The following is a 14,409-nucleotide window of genomic DNA, read 5'->3' as shown; positions in this document are numbered from 1 at the left end:
AGGCCTCCTAGTTCCGGAAAGGGACACCTCCATGTTCCCAAGAATCCCCCCTCCTCTATCTGTGTCCCCTACTCAGGAACTGCTTCCTTTCTGTTCCGCAGTTACTCACACTTATTCTTATGCAGAGAGAGCAACAATGGACCGCAATTGACCTAGTGTTTCCTGCAAGGAGTTGGCTGAGGGCTGTGAGTCACCCTCAGGGCAGTGCCAGAGAAGGCTCGGCCTCCCCTGCCTCCCCAAGGGGGAGCGTGTTCAGACCCCACATCCTGCCTCTCCCCGGGGAAGAGAGGCAATACGGCGTGAGGAATGTAAGAGGTGAAAGCTCCAGCTTTGCAGCTAGATGGTTACTGATGCCCTAGGGCAAGTCCTAACTGTTCTTACTAGCTGTGTCACCTTGGCCATTTAGCTTAACTACTCTGAAGCCGCTCAGGAGGGAGAGACTGCAGAGCCCTCCTCACAGGGCTTGGTGAAGTCTGAGTGTCCTCGTGCCCACAGAAGATCGGCCACGTTGAGGGGGCTCACGACAGGAAGTCTGTGCAGACATTGGCAAGGATGATGACGATGGAAAAGATGATGATGGTGGTGTTTGGAGCCATGCTCTGTGGATGTGGGAGGCCACCGGATGGCCTAGGGACCTCTGGGAATGTTCTCGATGCCTCCCCCCAAATCTGGCTTCTGCCGAGGCTCAGGGGACACCATGGAAACAATGGCTGCTCTGGGGTAGGTGACTTGGGCCTCCTGGGCACTGCCCTTGAAAGGGATAGAAGCTGCCTAGGGGATGTGAAACGCCAGGCAAGTAGACTCCACGGGCTGGTCAGAAGGCAAGGAGGAAAGAGCGTCTCCTCGAGGGAAATCCCTGCTGCAGCCCCAAAAGAGAAAATGCAGCGGTGCCCACTCGCTATCTACCCAGGTGGTCCATAATCTCCCCCAATTCCCACCGAAGCATCCACCGGCCCTGGTGGTGTCACTTATTCTGGGGACACACTCCCTGGGGCAATGACAGTTGAATTTCATCTCAGAGGGTGTATTTTGGGTGAAGATGGGAGATGCCTTAGTCTACCTCAGGGTTCCCTGCCCCTGACCGTAGGTTCCAGGCATGGAGAAGGAAAGAGAAATTGGCAAGAAGGTGGGCAAGGCACATTTTTGAGCAGCTCAGCCCAAAATGTTTATTGTGTCCATTTCTCATTTGGACAACACTGCCACAAGCCCATTTTACAGAAGAGGAAACTGAGGCTTAGAAGTAAGGATTTGCACCAGTGACAGAACTTGGGCTGACGTCTGGCTCGTCCTACTCTAATGTTGATGGCAAAATTGAGCTCTAGCTTAACTCTCAATGAAATGACAGAAAAAAAATATTTAAAAACAAAACAAAAACACCCTCATATTCATTGGAGCTGTCCCCTTGAAATCCCAGTATTTTTTTTTTTTACTAAATACAATTTTATTTTTAAAATTTTCTTTAAAATTAAAAAATATTAATTTTTATCCTTTATTGAGACATAATTGACATACAACACTGTATAAGTTTGAAGTCTATAACATAATGACTTGACTTACATACATCATGGAATGATACCACGATAGATTTAGTGAACATTCATCATCTCATGGAGATACAACATTAAATAAATAGAAAAAAAATGTTCTTTTCCTTGTGATGAGAACCCTTAGGTTTTACTCTCCTGACAACTTTCAGTTATAACGGACAGCAGTGTGAATTATTTTTATCATGTTGTGCATTGCATCCCTAGTACTTGTTTATCTTACAACTGTAAGGTTGTACCTTTTGACCACCTTCCTCCAATCTCCCCTCCCCCACCTCCCACCTCTGGTAGAGACAAATCTGCCTCTTTTCCTATGAGAGAGTTTGTTTGTTTTTGAAGCATAACTGACCTGCGACACTATGTTAATTCCTGGTATACAGCAGAGTGATTCCATATTTCTATACATTTCAAAATGATCACCATGATAATTCTAATTGCCATCTGTCACCATACAAAGATATTACATTAGTAGTGGCTATATTCCCCACACTGCACATTTCATACCCGTGACTCATTTATTTTGTAACTGTAAGTTTGTACCTCCTAATCTCCCTCACCTATTTCTCACTTCCTCCCACCCCACTCTCCTCTGGCAACCACCTGTTTGTTCTCTGTATCTATGACTCTGTTTCTGTTTAGTTATGTTTGTTCATTTGTTTTGTTTTTCAGATTTCACATATAAGTGAAATCATACAGTGTTTGTCTTTCTCTGTCTGACTTATTTCACTCGGCATAATATCCTCAGGGTCCTTCTATGTTGTCATGAATGGTAAGATTTTATTCTTTTTCATGGCTAATATTCCACTGTATGTACATAACACATCTTCTTTATCCATTTACCTATTAATGGACACTTAAGTCCCTCCCATATCTTGGCTATTGTAAATAATGCTGCAATGAACATAGGGGAGCATATATCTTTACAAATTAGTGTTATCATTTTCTTCAGATAAATATCCAAGAGTAGAATTGCTGGATTGTATAGTAGTTTTATTTTTAATTTTTTGAGGAATCTCCATATTCTTTTCCATAGCAGCTTACCAATTTACATTCCCACATGACATTACTAGGGTTCCCTTTTCTTCACATCCTCACCAGCACTTATTTGTTGTTTTTTGGATAATCGCCGTTCTGACAGGTGTGAGGTGGCGACTCATTGTGGTTTTGATTTGCATTTCCCTGATAATTAGTGATGTTGAGCAGCTTTTCATGTGCCTGTTTGCCATCTGTATGTCTTTCTTTTTTACTTTTTAAAAAACTTTATCATATTTTATTTTTTGCTTTGCTATTAAAATTTTTTTATAAACATACTCTTCATATTTATTTTATATTTAAGAATCATTGTCAGTTCATTCACCATATTTTATTTTTAAAAAATTTTTGGCTGTGTTGGGTCTTCACTGCTGCGCACAGGCTTGCTTTATTTGCGGCGAGTGAGGGCTACTCTTTGTTGTGGTGCACGGGCTTCTCATTGCAGTGGCTTCTCTTGTTGTGGAGCACGGGTTCTAGGCACGTGGGCTTCAATAATTGCAGCACTGCAGGCTCAGTAGTTGCGGCACATGGGCTCAGTAGCTGTGCCACAACAGGCTTAGTTGCTCCGCAGCACGGGGGATCTTCCCGGACCAGGGCTCAAACCCGTGTCCCCTGCATTGGCAGGCGGATTCTTATCCACTGTGCCACCAGGGAAGTCCCTTGCTATTTAAATTTGTTTTTAAATTTTATTTTACTTTTATCTTTTTCTTTTATTGGAGTATAATTGCTTTACAATGTTGTGTTAGTTTTTGCTATACAATGAAGTGAATCAGCTATATGTATATCCATATGCCCTCCCTCTCTCTTGAATTTTATCTATTTTTTTAAGGAAATAAAATGTTAGAGTTTCAGCTATATACCCGTTCCTTCTCCCTTCCCCCTCCCATGTTTATCTTCTTTTACTATACAGTATTTATCCATAAACAATTTATGTTTTATGTTTTGCAGTTCACATCAATGACATTATACACCACACATTATTTTGCACTTTGCTTTTTTTTACTTAACGTGTTCGTGAGTTATTTAAGCTTATGGGTAAGAACTTATTTCATTTACTTCATCTGCTATAAACGCACCCATCATATAACTAGAGTTTCTTTATCCACCCTTGATGGAGGGGTTGTTGCTTCTGCTTACACCCTTTAAAAATAGGGCTGCAGTGAAAATCTTTGTGCACACCTTCTCTTGTCTATGGGGAAGTTTCTCCAGGGTCCTGCAGCCTCCTTGAGGACAGGGATTATAGCCCCCCCTCCCCCAGCCCTGTCTAGAGATGGGCACATAGCAGGTTCTGATACATGGATGTTTATTTGTTTCATAAATTTATTTATTTATTTTTGGCTGCATTGGGTCTTCATTGCTGCGCGCGGGCTTTCTCTAGTTGCGGTGAGTGGGGGCAACTCCGTTGCAGTGCGTGGGCTTCTCATTGCAGTGGCTTCTCTTGTTGCAGAGCATGGGCTCTAGGCGTGCAGGCTTCAATAGTTGTGGCACGCAGGCTCAGTAGTTGTGGCGCACGGGCTTAGTTGCTCCGCGGCATGTGGGATCTTCCCGGACCAGGGTTTGAACCCGTGTCCTCTGCATTGGCAGGCGGATTCTCAACCACTGCGTCACCAGGGAAACCCTGGATGTTTGTGTGTTGAATGAGTGAATTCTAGAAGTTCAAGACCACCCAGACAGCACACATAGGGCAAACTGTGCTAACTGCCTCTCTAAATCCCTTCCCTTTTCCTCGTTAACACAGCATGCCCGCCAAGTAGTGGATCGCCATTGGCCTAAACCAATCATAAGAATCCTGTTCCTGCTTTCCAGCTCCCCTAGTGGCTGGGAGTGGCCACGTGACCCAGTTCTGGCCGATGAGATTGAAAGGATGTCTGGATGGGAGTCTGTGGGTGGGCTTTGCTTTCCTGGTGAAAGGGGGCTCTGAGACTCTTGGCTGAAGATGGCCAGGACAATATCCCCTGCTCCTGGACCCACACTGCTTTGCAACGTGACTTTGCTGCTCCTCCATCAAGAGGTGGAGTTTATTTCTCGCCCCTGTGACTGGCCTTGTGACTTGCTTTGTTTGACCAAAATGTAAAGAGCATAACATTGTGGGACTTCCAAGGCTTTGAATTTCCAAGAACTTTGAAGCAAACTCTTGTTCTCTTGCTATTCTGAAACCACCATACAAGGAGGCCTCAGCAAGCCTCCTAGAGCAGGCAGGGGCTGGCGAACTATTCTTATAAAGGGCCAGACAGTAAATATTTTACTTTTTTTTTTGGCCTCACCTTGGCATGTGGGATCTTAGTTCCCTGACCAGAGATCGAACCCATGCCTCCTGCACTGGAAGCACAGAGTCTTAACTACTGGACTGCCAGGGAAGCCCCTAGATAGTAAATATTTTAGACTTTGTGGGCCATTCAGTCTCGGTCACAACTACTGTGCTGTTGTAGCATGAAAGCAGATAATATGGAAAGGAACGTATGTTCCAATACAACCTTATTTACAAAATCAGGCAGCGGAGGCATAGTTGGCTAACCTCTACCTTAGAGGATGAGAGAGCAGTGGAGGGAGATTGTTTCTTACTGCTGCTGTAATAAGTGACGTAACACAAATTTATTATCATACAGCTCTGGAGGTTCCAAGTCCAAAATTGTTCTTACTAGGGTAAAACCAAGGTGTTGGCAGAGTTTGTTCTTTCTGGAAGTTTCAGGGAAGAATCCGTTCCTTGCCTTTTCCAGCTTGTAGAGGCCACCCACATTCCTTGGGTAGTGGTCACCTTTCAGCAGTGGCATCACTCTGGCCTCTGCTTCCGTCATCACATATCCAATAGCCAGCATCAAGTACCAGATATTTGAGTTAGGCTCTCTTGGACAATATAGCCCCTACTGAGCCTTCAACTGACTGCTGTCACATGACTGAGCCCAATAGACCAGTAGGAGAGCAGCTAGCTGGTCCCAGCCCAAACTCTGACCCTCAGAAACATGAGCTAATAAATAATTGTTGTTTCCAGCTACTAAGTTTTACAGTGGTGTTTTAAATGACGATAAATGACCGATACAGAAATATTTGCCACCAACAGTGCCACTGTTTTGTGCCCTTCCCTCCTTTTTCAGCCTTGAGGGTAGATGTGATATCTGGAGCTGCAGCAGCCATCTTGCAACTTGAGGGAAAGACCAACAGAATCACAGTGAGTATGGCTTTGACATCACTGTGCTGCCAAAATAACAACAGTCCTTGTTCAGTTTTGAATTTCTTTTTATGTGAGAAAATAAACCTGTATTTATGTAATACTATAATTCCAGCTACTTGCAAACTAAATAACATCTCACTAATACATGGCAAGTTGTCAGGCCTCTGAGGCAACTAGGAAAGAGTCAGGGATAGCTAAGAATTAAGAAGGCAGAAATGATGTTTGATGGGGGAATTTCGAAACCTGGGTCCCAGTCGTGTTCGGTTCCTGCTTCTGAACCTTGACCTGCCATCAGCATAAACATCCAGAGAACCTCCTTCCAGTGGAGAGAACTTGGAAAGGACCCAAATGAGGAATGTCTGAAAGACACCTGGGTTCAGACTCACTGATGAGACTTGGAGCTCTTGTCCCTTGGCCGTGTCTTCTTGAAGAGAAGTGACTCAGGACAGTTACAAAACTCTGAGGCCCGTGTTTATTTACACTTGGACCCTTTCACTACTCTGGGCAGGAAGATTTCCAGCCTTAGGTTGTTCTCCCAAAGGAATTGTTGCTGGGACTGGGGAGTGGCCGGAAAGAAGCTGCACTTGACTCATAGCAAAGAGTCAATGGAGCACACAGGTGAAGGCCAGGTGGTTGTTTCAGCAGGAAACATCCCAAAGCAGGACCAGGGCCAGCCCAGGTCCCCTTCTGCTCCTTCCTCCTTCCTAGAAGGTTCCAATTCCATCTGTGAAGAACCCCCCTGCACTTCCTTCCAAACACACACACACTCACACACACACACACACGCACACGCACACGCACACTGGAAATGTGCTTTCTCTCCTTTCATCTACAAAAGCTCTTTTCTTCTCCATTTTGTAGATAACAACAACGGTTACTCATTAATGACTGCTTACCATAAGCCAGGCCTGTGCTAAGAGCCTCATTGGTATTACCTAAGCAAATCCTCACAGCAAGCCTGTAGGTGGGTTTAAAATTGCTCATTTGACAGATAAGGAAACGAACATAAGTGAGGTTAAGTGACTTGTCCAAGGTCACACAGGCTGTAAGTAGCACAGCCAGGATTAAAATCCAGGCATTCTGATTCCAGAGCTCAGACTCTTAACCACAACCCTCTCTCACCTGCAGAGGAGGAAAGTAAGGCTCAGAGAGGTTAAGTAACCTGCCTGATGTTGCAGAGCCAAGATTTGCACTTGGGTCAGTCTGGCTACAGGTTCCTGTACTTGTTCTTACCCTGACATCCACCTCTGTTTGCCTCTGAACCCTCCTGACAGCATCACCCATCACCCCCAACTGTGGAGAAATGAGCACTAGACCCAGCGTGTGGAAGTCAGATTTGAGCCTTACTTCTGCCCTTTCCTTATCCTCTGACCTTGCGCAAACCGATGTCGTTGGCTGTAAATGGAGACTTGGGTTTGCCCCTCCCACCTGAGTGGACTTTGTTGATTAAATGTGATTAGGGGTGTGGAAGAATTGGATCAACTGTGGGGTTGGTGGTGGTGTTCTTGCTGTTTTTCTAACGCCCCAGCCTGGGGTAACTGTATTTCTGGACTAGCGTTTGACCTGCAGGGCCTTGTTCTGGCAGCCAGGTGAGTTTGGGGTTTCCTGATGCTGTGGGGAAATTACCACCCTCCATAAAACACTCAGGAATGCAAGGGGTTTGCAATCAGTTACAGCATCAGGAAGACTCTCTCTCGGTGGGACCATTTTACCCTCTTCCCCACCCAGGTGCTGGCTCAGCCAGCCGGAGCTGGGGCATTGCGGGGAAGGATATAGGTGCTTCCTCTCCCACCACCCAGACAGCGCCTGCAGCAGGACCAGCTGGACCTCGGATCTAACCCAAACACCCCCAGGAAAGTGCTGGTCCTCTGGGGGGGATATGACGAGAACCAGGACACCGAAGCCAGCCTGGGAAGTGGGGTGGGGGACATGGATGGACTGGGCAGCAGCCCCCTGCCCCACCCCACCTCAGAGGGTCCTCAGTCCTGCCCTGCCACTAAGCAGCTGTGACACAGGGCAAGCAGCACGCCCTCTCTGAGCCTTGGTCCCTCATCTGCAGAACGGGAGACAAATTCACCCGGATCCCACAGGGAGATCAATGTGTGTTTTCACCCTCACTTTTTATTTATTTCTTTATTTTCAGCTGCATTGGGCTTTCGTTGCTGTGTGTGGGCTCTAGAACACAGGCTCTGTAGTTGTGGCACACAGGCTTAGTTGCTCTGCGGCATGTGGGATCTTCCCGGACCAGGGTTCAAACCCCTGAACCCTCGCTTTTTTTTTTTTTTTTTTTTTTTGCGGTACGCGGGCCTCTCACCATTGTGTCCTCTCCCGTTGCGGAGCACAGGCTCCGGACGCTCAGGCTCAGCGGCCATGGCTCACAGGCCTAGCCACTCCGCGGCATGTGGGATCTTCCCGGACCGGGGCATGAACCAATGTCCCCTGCATCGGCAGGCGGACTCTCAACCACTGCGCCACCAGGGAAGCCCCACCCTCACTTTTTAAATTAAGTCCTCACTAAGCTCTAGCCACAGTCATTGTTATTATTACTCTCTGACTCTGCCTGGCCTGTTTGACCCCAGCAGCACCATGGAAAACCCGCAGTTTCAGTCACCTCGGCCCTGCCACCATGACCTTGAGACCATTCCTCTGACCTCCGTGAACCTTATTTTAGGGACGGGACTATACTCACCAAGTCTGTGGGTCAGTGGTATGAGTTCAATGAGAAAATGGGTCTGGAGGGCCCGGCCCAGTGCCTGGCGCAGAGGAAGTGCCCGTCAATGGTGGCCTTTATCATGAGTCCGGCTTGGATGGGACCCTGAGGGAAGCGGAGCTGGGGAACAGAGGAAGCGATTGTACAGAGGTGAGTGGGGGAGGGAGCCTCCCCGGGGGCGGGCAGTGACAGTCCTGGGCTGCCCGGGCCCAGCGCAGCCCTACTTCCACTTCGTTCTCTACAGCGGCATTCATCCTCTCAGCCTGGGAACAGCGAGGGAGGGAGCCCTTCCGCGATGCCGCACCGGACACCCTCAGGATTTTCCCATGCCCTCTGTTTGCTCGCAGGTTCCCACCCGCGGGCTCATAAAACGTTTTTAACCCTCTCCTGCCCCAGGAACTCTTTTCCCGCAAACATCATGAGGGACTGGACTTTCAGATGATAAAAGTCATCCCCGAAGGCAACGGGGAGGTCTTCCTAAGCACCAGCGGGCTGGGGCTGCCACTGTGCACGTCTCTTCCCACAATTCTGTGCTCAGTGGCCTCATGTGGGTCCTTCAGAACGGGCCACAGGGGAGTATTTACACCATGGAAATCGGCAAATACTACAGCGCTGCACAGCTTATTAAACATTCACCGGCACCCCTCTGTCCCCCAGCAACTTGGAAATGAGGTTGACGTCGGAGTTAAAGTAGGATTGGTCTTCAGCGGAGGAAACCGGGGGGCAGACCATACAGGTGTGAGAGAAGAGTTGGGGGACCTTCGCCCCCTTCCCTGCCAAACTCCTAGCAAGGTCAACTGCGGTAACTTCTAGAAAGAGAACTGGAGAGTGATGGCAGTTTGGGAAGCAGAAATCTAATGAGACAGTTGTCCTGATGTCTGTTTGGAGAAGGATGGCAGGGGGCTGGAGTGCACAGAAAGGGAGCTGGTCCGAGGACAGGGGTCAAGCAGCACCCATGGCATGGACGGCGGCCATGCTGTCTATCACTGGCATCGCCCTCTGTTCGCCCGGCGTCCCTCCTATCAGCTTCCTTCTTCAGAACCCGGACCTCCCTCTCCCATGAGCTGTGTCTCTCACCGACTGCACCCCGGGAGTGAACTGGATCGGTCCATTCTGATTGCCAGGTGTACCAGTTAGCTAGAGCTACTGTGACAAAACACCACAGCCCAGGTGGCTTAAATCGCAGAACCTTATTTTCTCACTGTTCTGGAGCTCAAAGTCCCAGGTCAAGGTGCTGGCAAGTTTGCTTTGTTTTGAGCCCTCTCTCCTTGGCCTACAGGTGGCTACCATGTCCTCACATGGTCATCCCTTGGAATGTGTGTTATCTGTGTCCTAATCTTCTTTTCTTATAGGGACATCAGGCATATTGGATTAGGGCCCACCCATATGACCTCATTTTCACTTCATTACCTCTTTTAAGGCCCCATCTCCAAATAAGGTCACAGTCTTCGGTACTGGGGATCATGGACTTCAACATGTGAATTGGTGGGTGTTGCAGGAGGTTGATCACAATTTAGCTTACGGCAGCAGTAATGGATTCAGAAATGGGCATATGGCCCAATTCAGGGCAATGGTATAAGAGAGGATGTCTGCTGGGGGTGGAGCGGGGGCCTCTGGGGAAACCCTCATCTCTCCTATGGGAGAGCACAGGGAGAGATGCTCTCTTCTTCCTTTGAAAACTGTCATGTTGGGATGTGATACCCAGGCCTGCTGGAGCCGACAATGAAGGTGGTACCTGGAACCCTCCAGGGCTGAGTCGGTGAATCAGCCAACCCTGGAATCGGCCCAAAGTTGTCCTTTGGGTTTAAGCTGGTTTAAGTTAAGGTTTTGGTTACACCTGAAAAACACCCTAACTGCCATTTGAGGCAGAGATAGTCAGGGGTCCACCCACACCTACTCTCTCCATCTGCCTGGGCTCATGGCAGGACACATGTCATTTCTCAACTTCCCTTGGAGTTGGGTGGGACCATGTGACCAAGTCCTCACCAATGGAACGTGAATATGAACGCAGGGCACATGTGCCCTCTCCAGGCTGTAGTGGGTGTGCCTCCTTCACCCGTTCCTCCCCTCTAGCCAGAGAGGACCTGATGTGGTTGAGACCTGGCCTTGACCATGTGGATGATGTGCTAGAGCCCCAACATGGAGGGAACCTAGGTCCCTAAAAATCTGTCAATCAGTAATGGTCACCTCGGAAAGTTACAGGGGAGAGAAACAGTCTCTGTAGTCTTCACACAGCTTCTTCCTGGCTATCTTTGGTAAAGCAGTAGAGCTTTGCTTTAACTAATACATCATCTTTATTCTAAGGTGGAGAGAGTTTTGCCAGAACAAACTTGATGGCAAATGTTTCCTGCAGAGGACTTTCTTTCCCTACCGGTGGCTATCATTATGCCTAGTGCACAGGAGGAGCTCAGTAAGTATGGGCCCAATGAAGGCTGACTTTGGCCAAGGACAGAGATCCCTTCCCGAGCCCCAGTCCAGATTCACCCCAATATACAAAATAGGAATAGTCCCCAAAGGTCTTGAAACAAGTTTTGATAAGTTGAATTGTGTTTTACATGCACTAGGTAAGCCCTCCCTCAAACCCACAGGTGAAGCCATGTGTAGTCTCACCCCACACCCATAGGTTAAGCAGAGGCACTTACTCTATGGTTTCCTCAAGAGACATGGAGAGAGAGAGACTGTGAGGGAGGGAGGGAGGGAGGGAGAGTGTGAGAGAGAGAGAGAGAGAGGGAGAGGGAGAGAGAGGGAGAGGGAGAGAGAGGGAAAGGGAGAGAGGGAGAGATCAGGGAATGGAGCAGAGTAACAAGGGAGGACAAGTGCCTGGAGATGGTCCAAACTTGGGTTTGAACTCTGGCTCCCAGTCTTTCTAGCTGTGTGACTTTAAGCAAGTGACTTAGCCTCTCTTTCCTCAGCTGACAAGTGAAGATGATCATATCAATCTGTAGGGCTGTTGTGAGGATAAACGACATAACATATGCAAAGCACATAGAGTGGGTATCCAGCAGAGGTGGGTCTTCTTCTCCAATAAAGGCAAATCATCTTTGACTGGACAGTCTCCCAGGGAAGGAGGTGGCCTGAACCCACAGGCTATGTGGATGACTACCCCTCTGCAATCTTTCACAGAAAGCCAGACTTTTGTCTACCAGGTTTGCATAAGATGAGTTATAAAGTCTGCAAACCCCTTGACATCTGCCCCTACTGAATTTGCAGCTGCCAGTTAGACCAAAGGGGAAAGGACCTCCACGCTGGGAGCCGGCAGGCCTCTCTGCCACACTGCTGAGATGGCCCTCCCACCCCATGCAATTGCTGCGACCCCACGTGATCTGCCCCAGCCCCCTCCGCCCTTTAGTTCTTGCCTGCAGCCTTCCTCAGGAATACTGCAGAAGAGCCACAGGCCTCGAGTTTTTTAAATGGAAATCCCAGAAACCAAACAGTCCTGTACACGGGGCCAGGCTTCCTTTGAGAATGAAGGGAGATGGGCTTGGCTGGCTGCCACCAGGGCCTCATTCAAGCTGAGTGAGGGAAAATGGTATGTTTGAAGAGGCAAGATGAATTACTTCAAAATAGCCTGAAGATCTCAGATCAGATCACGGTAGGGTGGAGCTTTTTTTTAATGAGAAAAGGGAAAAAGAAGCCCGTAGGATATGTGTGTGTGTGTGTGTGTGTGTGTGTGTGTGTGTGTGTTGTTTGATGAATGCTTTATATGTCAAGATGACTCACTGTGAGGCAGAGCTAGCAAGGTCTGAGCACAGGGGCCTCCCCAAATCCTGGGAGATGCTCAAGGAGCTTATGGGGCAATTATCTGAGTTTTGAGAAAATGCCTTTTCCTTCCTGTCAGCTCAGCTCATGCTGATCCCAGCAGAAGAGAAGAAAGTGTCTCTAGGCAGTAGGGCCACCTGGTCGTGAAATCCAGCCTGCAGTCTGCTGGCCAAGCCCTCTGCCAGGTGTGGGGTTGTGACCATCCGGAGGAGGGAGCTCCCTTTTCTCGTCAGCCTCTAGAGGTGTCCTATGGGCTGGTGAGGCCCTGCCTGTCAGACCTCCTAATTTACCTAGAACAGTTTCAGAATATTATACTGGTCATCCATTGCTGTGTAACAAATCACCATAAAGCTTAGGGGGTAAATGATTCTGTGGGTCAGGAATTCAGAAAGGGCAAGGTAAGGACGGCTCTTGTCTGCACTGTGATGTCTGGGGCCTCAGCTGGGAAGAAGGGTAGCTGAGGCTAGAGGATTCACCCCCAGGACGGCTTCCTTACTCACCTGTCTGGCACCTGGGCTGGGATAGCTGCAGGACAGTCTCAGCTGGGTCTTTCTTCTGGAGGGTCTACCTGTGGCCTCTCCATCACAGTGTTCTCAGGGTAGACGGACTTCTTACCTAGCCACACAGGGTTCCAACTGCAAGTGTCTTCCAGAACAAGACAGAAGCTGCATGGACTTTTGTGACCCAACCTTGGAAGCCTCAGAGTGGCACTTTCATTGTACCTGATTGGTCAAAGCAGTCCTGAGCCTGTCCAGATGCGAGAGACTCTGCCTCTCAATGAAAAAAGTGGCAAAGAAGTTGCAGCTATGTTTTTATAACTATCACAGTGGTCTTCTGGGCTGGGCAGACAGGAGGAAAGAGGGGCACCCCTTATACCTAGACTACCCCAGTCCCTCTGATGGGGAACATCTGTTTCCAGGCTATGGGCCCTTCTCTTTTTTGCCATCTGGAGTGTCTCTTGGGAAAAGAGGATCTCAAGGGAGCACTTCTGAGGATGCAAGCTCAAAGAGCTCCAGGGACCATGCTGCTAACATATATGTGAGGTGGTAAGTGTTAGACAATAAGGAACGGTGGGGACTGTGGTAAACTAGACGGTGCATCATCACTGCAACGACCCACAAAACATGCTGCAGATTGGATCTGGCCTCTGGGCTTCTGATTTGTAACCCTTGACATTAAATAAAAGAATCAGTAGCAGAGATGGGGCCTCAGAGATACAAAGGCCAATGGTTTTCAAACTCTTTTTCTCCAAAACAGTGGAAGCCTTTTCTCAAACACGATCTTACAGAAGCAGCATGACATGGAACATGTGATGGAAACTGGAATGGGCAGCCTAGAAACCCACATCAGCTTCCCGCTCTCTTCTTTTTTTAAAATAAGTTTATATATTTATTGTTTGTTTCTTTATTTTTGGCTGTGTTGGGTCTTCATTGCTGCATGCTGGCTTTCTCTAGTTGCGGCGAGCGGGGACTACTCCTCGTTGCGGTGCGCGGGCTTCTCATTGTGGTGGCTTCTCTTGCTGTGGAGCATGGGCTCTAGCTGCGCAGGCTTCAGTAGTTGTGGCTCGCGGGCTCTAGAGCACAGGCTCAGTAGTTGTGGAGCACGGGCTTAGTTGCTCGGCAGCATGTGGCATCTTCCCGGGCCAGGGCTCGAACCTGTGTACCCTGCACTCCAGGTGGATTCTTAACCACTGCGCCACCAGGGAAGGCCTCCTGCTCTCTTCTTAAGTTACTGCCATGAAGCCCAGGGTTCCAAGGAACCCAGCCCGAGAACCACCCGTTTACCATCTTCGTGCAAAAAAGGAGAAAAGTGAGGCCCAAACTGGGGAAGTGACCTGTCCAAATCCACACTGTGAGCTAATGGCAAAGCCAGGCCTTGAACCCAGGTCTTTTCTGACATGACGACCTATGCCCTTTCCACAGGCAATACAATGAATGCCTTACATGTGCAGGAAGCTTAATAGTCGACAAAGTGTCTTCACCTGTATTAGGACAACCTGCTGCCTTGTGTCTGTCCCCCAACCCCTTCCCAGCCTACAGGTGATCTTGGTGAGGGCAAGTGACTCACCAGCTCAGCAGTTAAGGGCTGGGCCGGGGGAGGGAGGTGATTCCCCAGCCAAGTGGTAGATAGCCATTGTCCATGTGCTGGAAGAATTAAAGCAAAAATGACCCAAGAGCCAGTGGCCAGGGACAACT

Source organism: Monodon monoceros, unplaced genomic scaffold (genome assembly GCF_005190385.1).
Source record: "Monodon monoceros isolate NGI ecotype Baffin Bay Population unplaced genomic scaffold, NGI_Narwhal_1 Super_Scaffold_14, whole genome shotgun sequence".
NCBI classification, from domain to species: Eukaryota; Metazoa; Chordata; class Mammalia; order Artiodactyla; family Monodontidae; genus Monodon; species Monodon monoceros.
Note: the sequence above shows the minus strand (reverse complement) of the source record.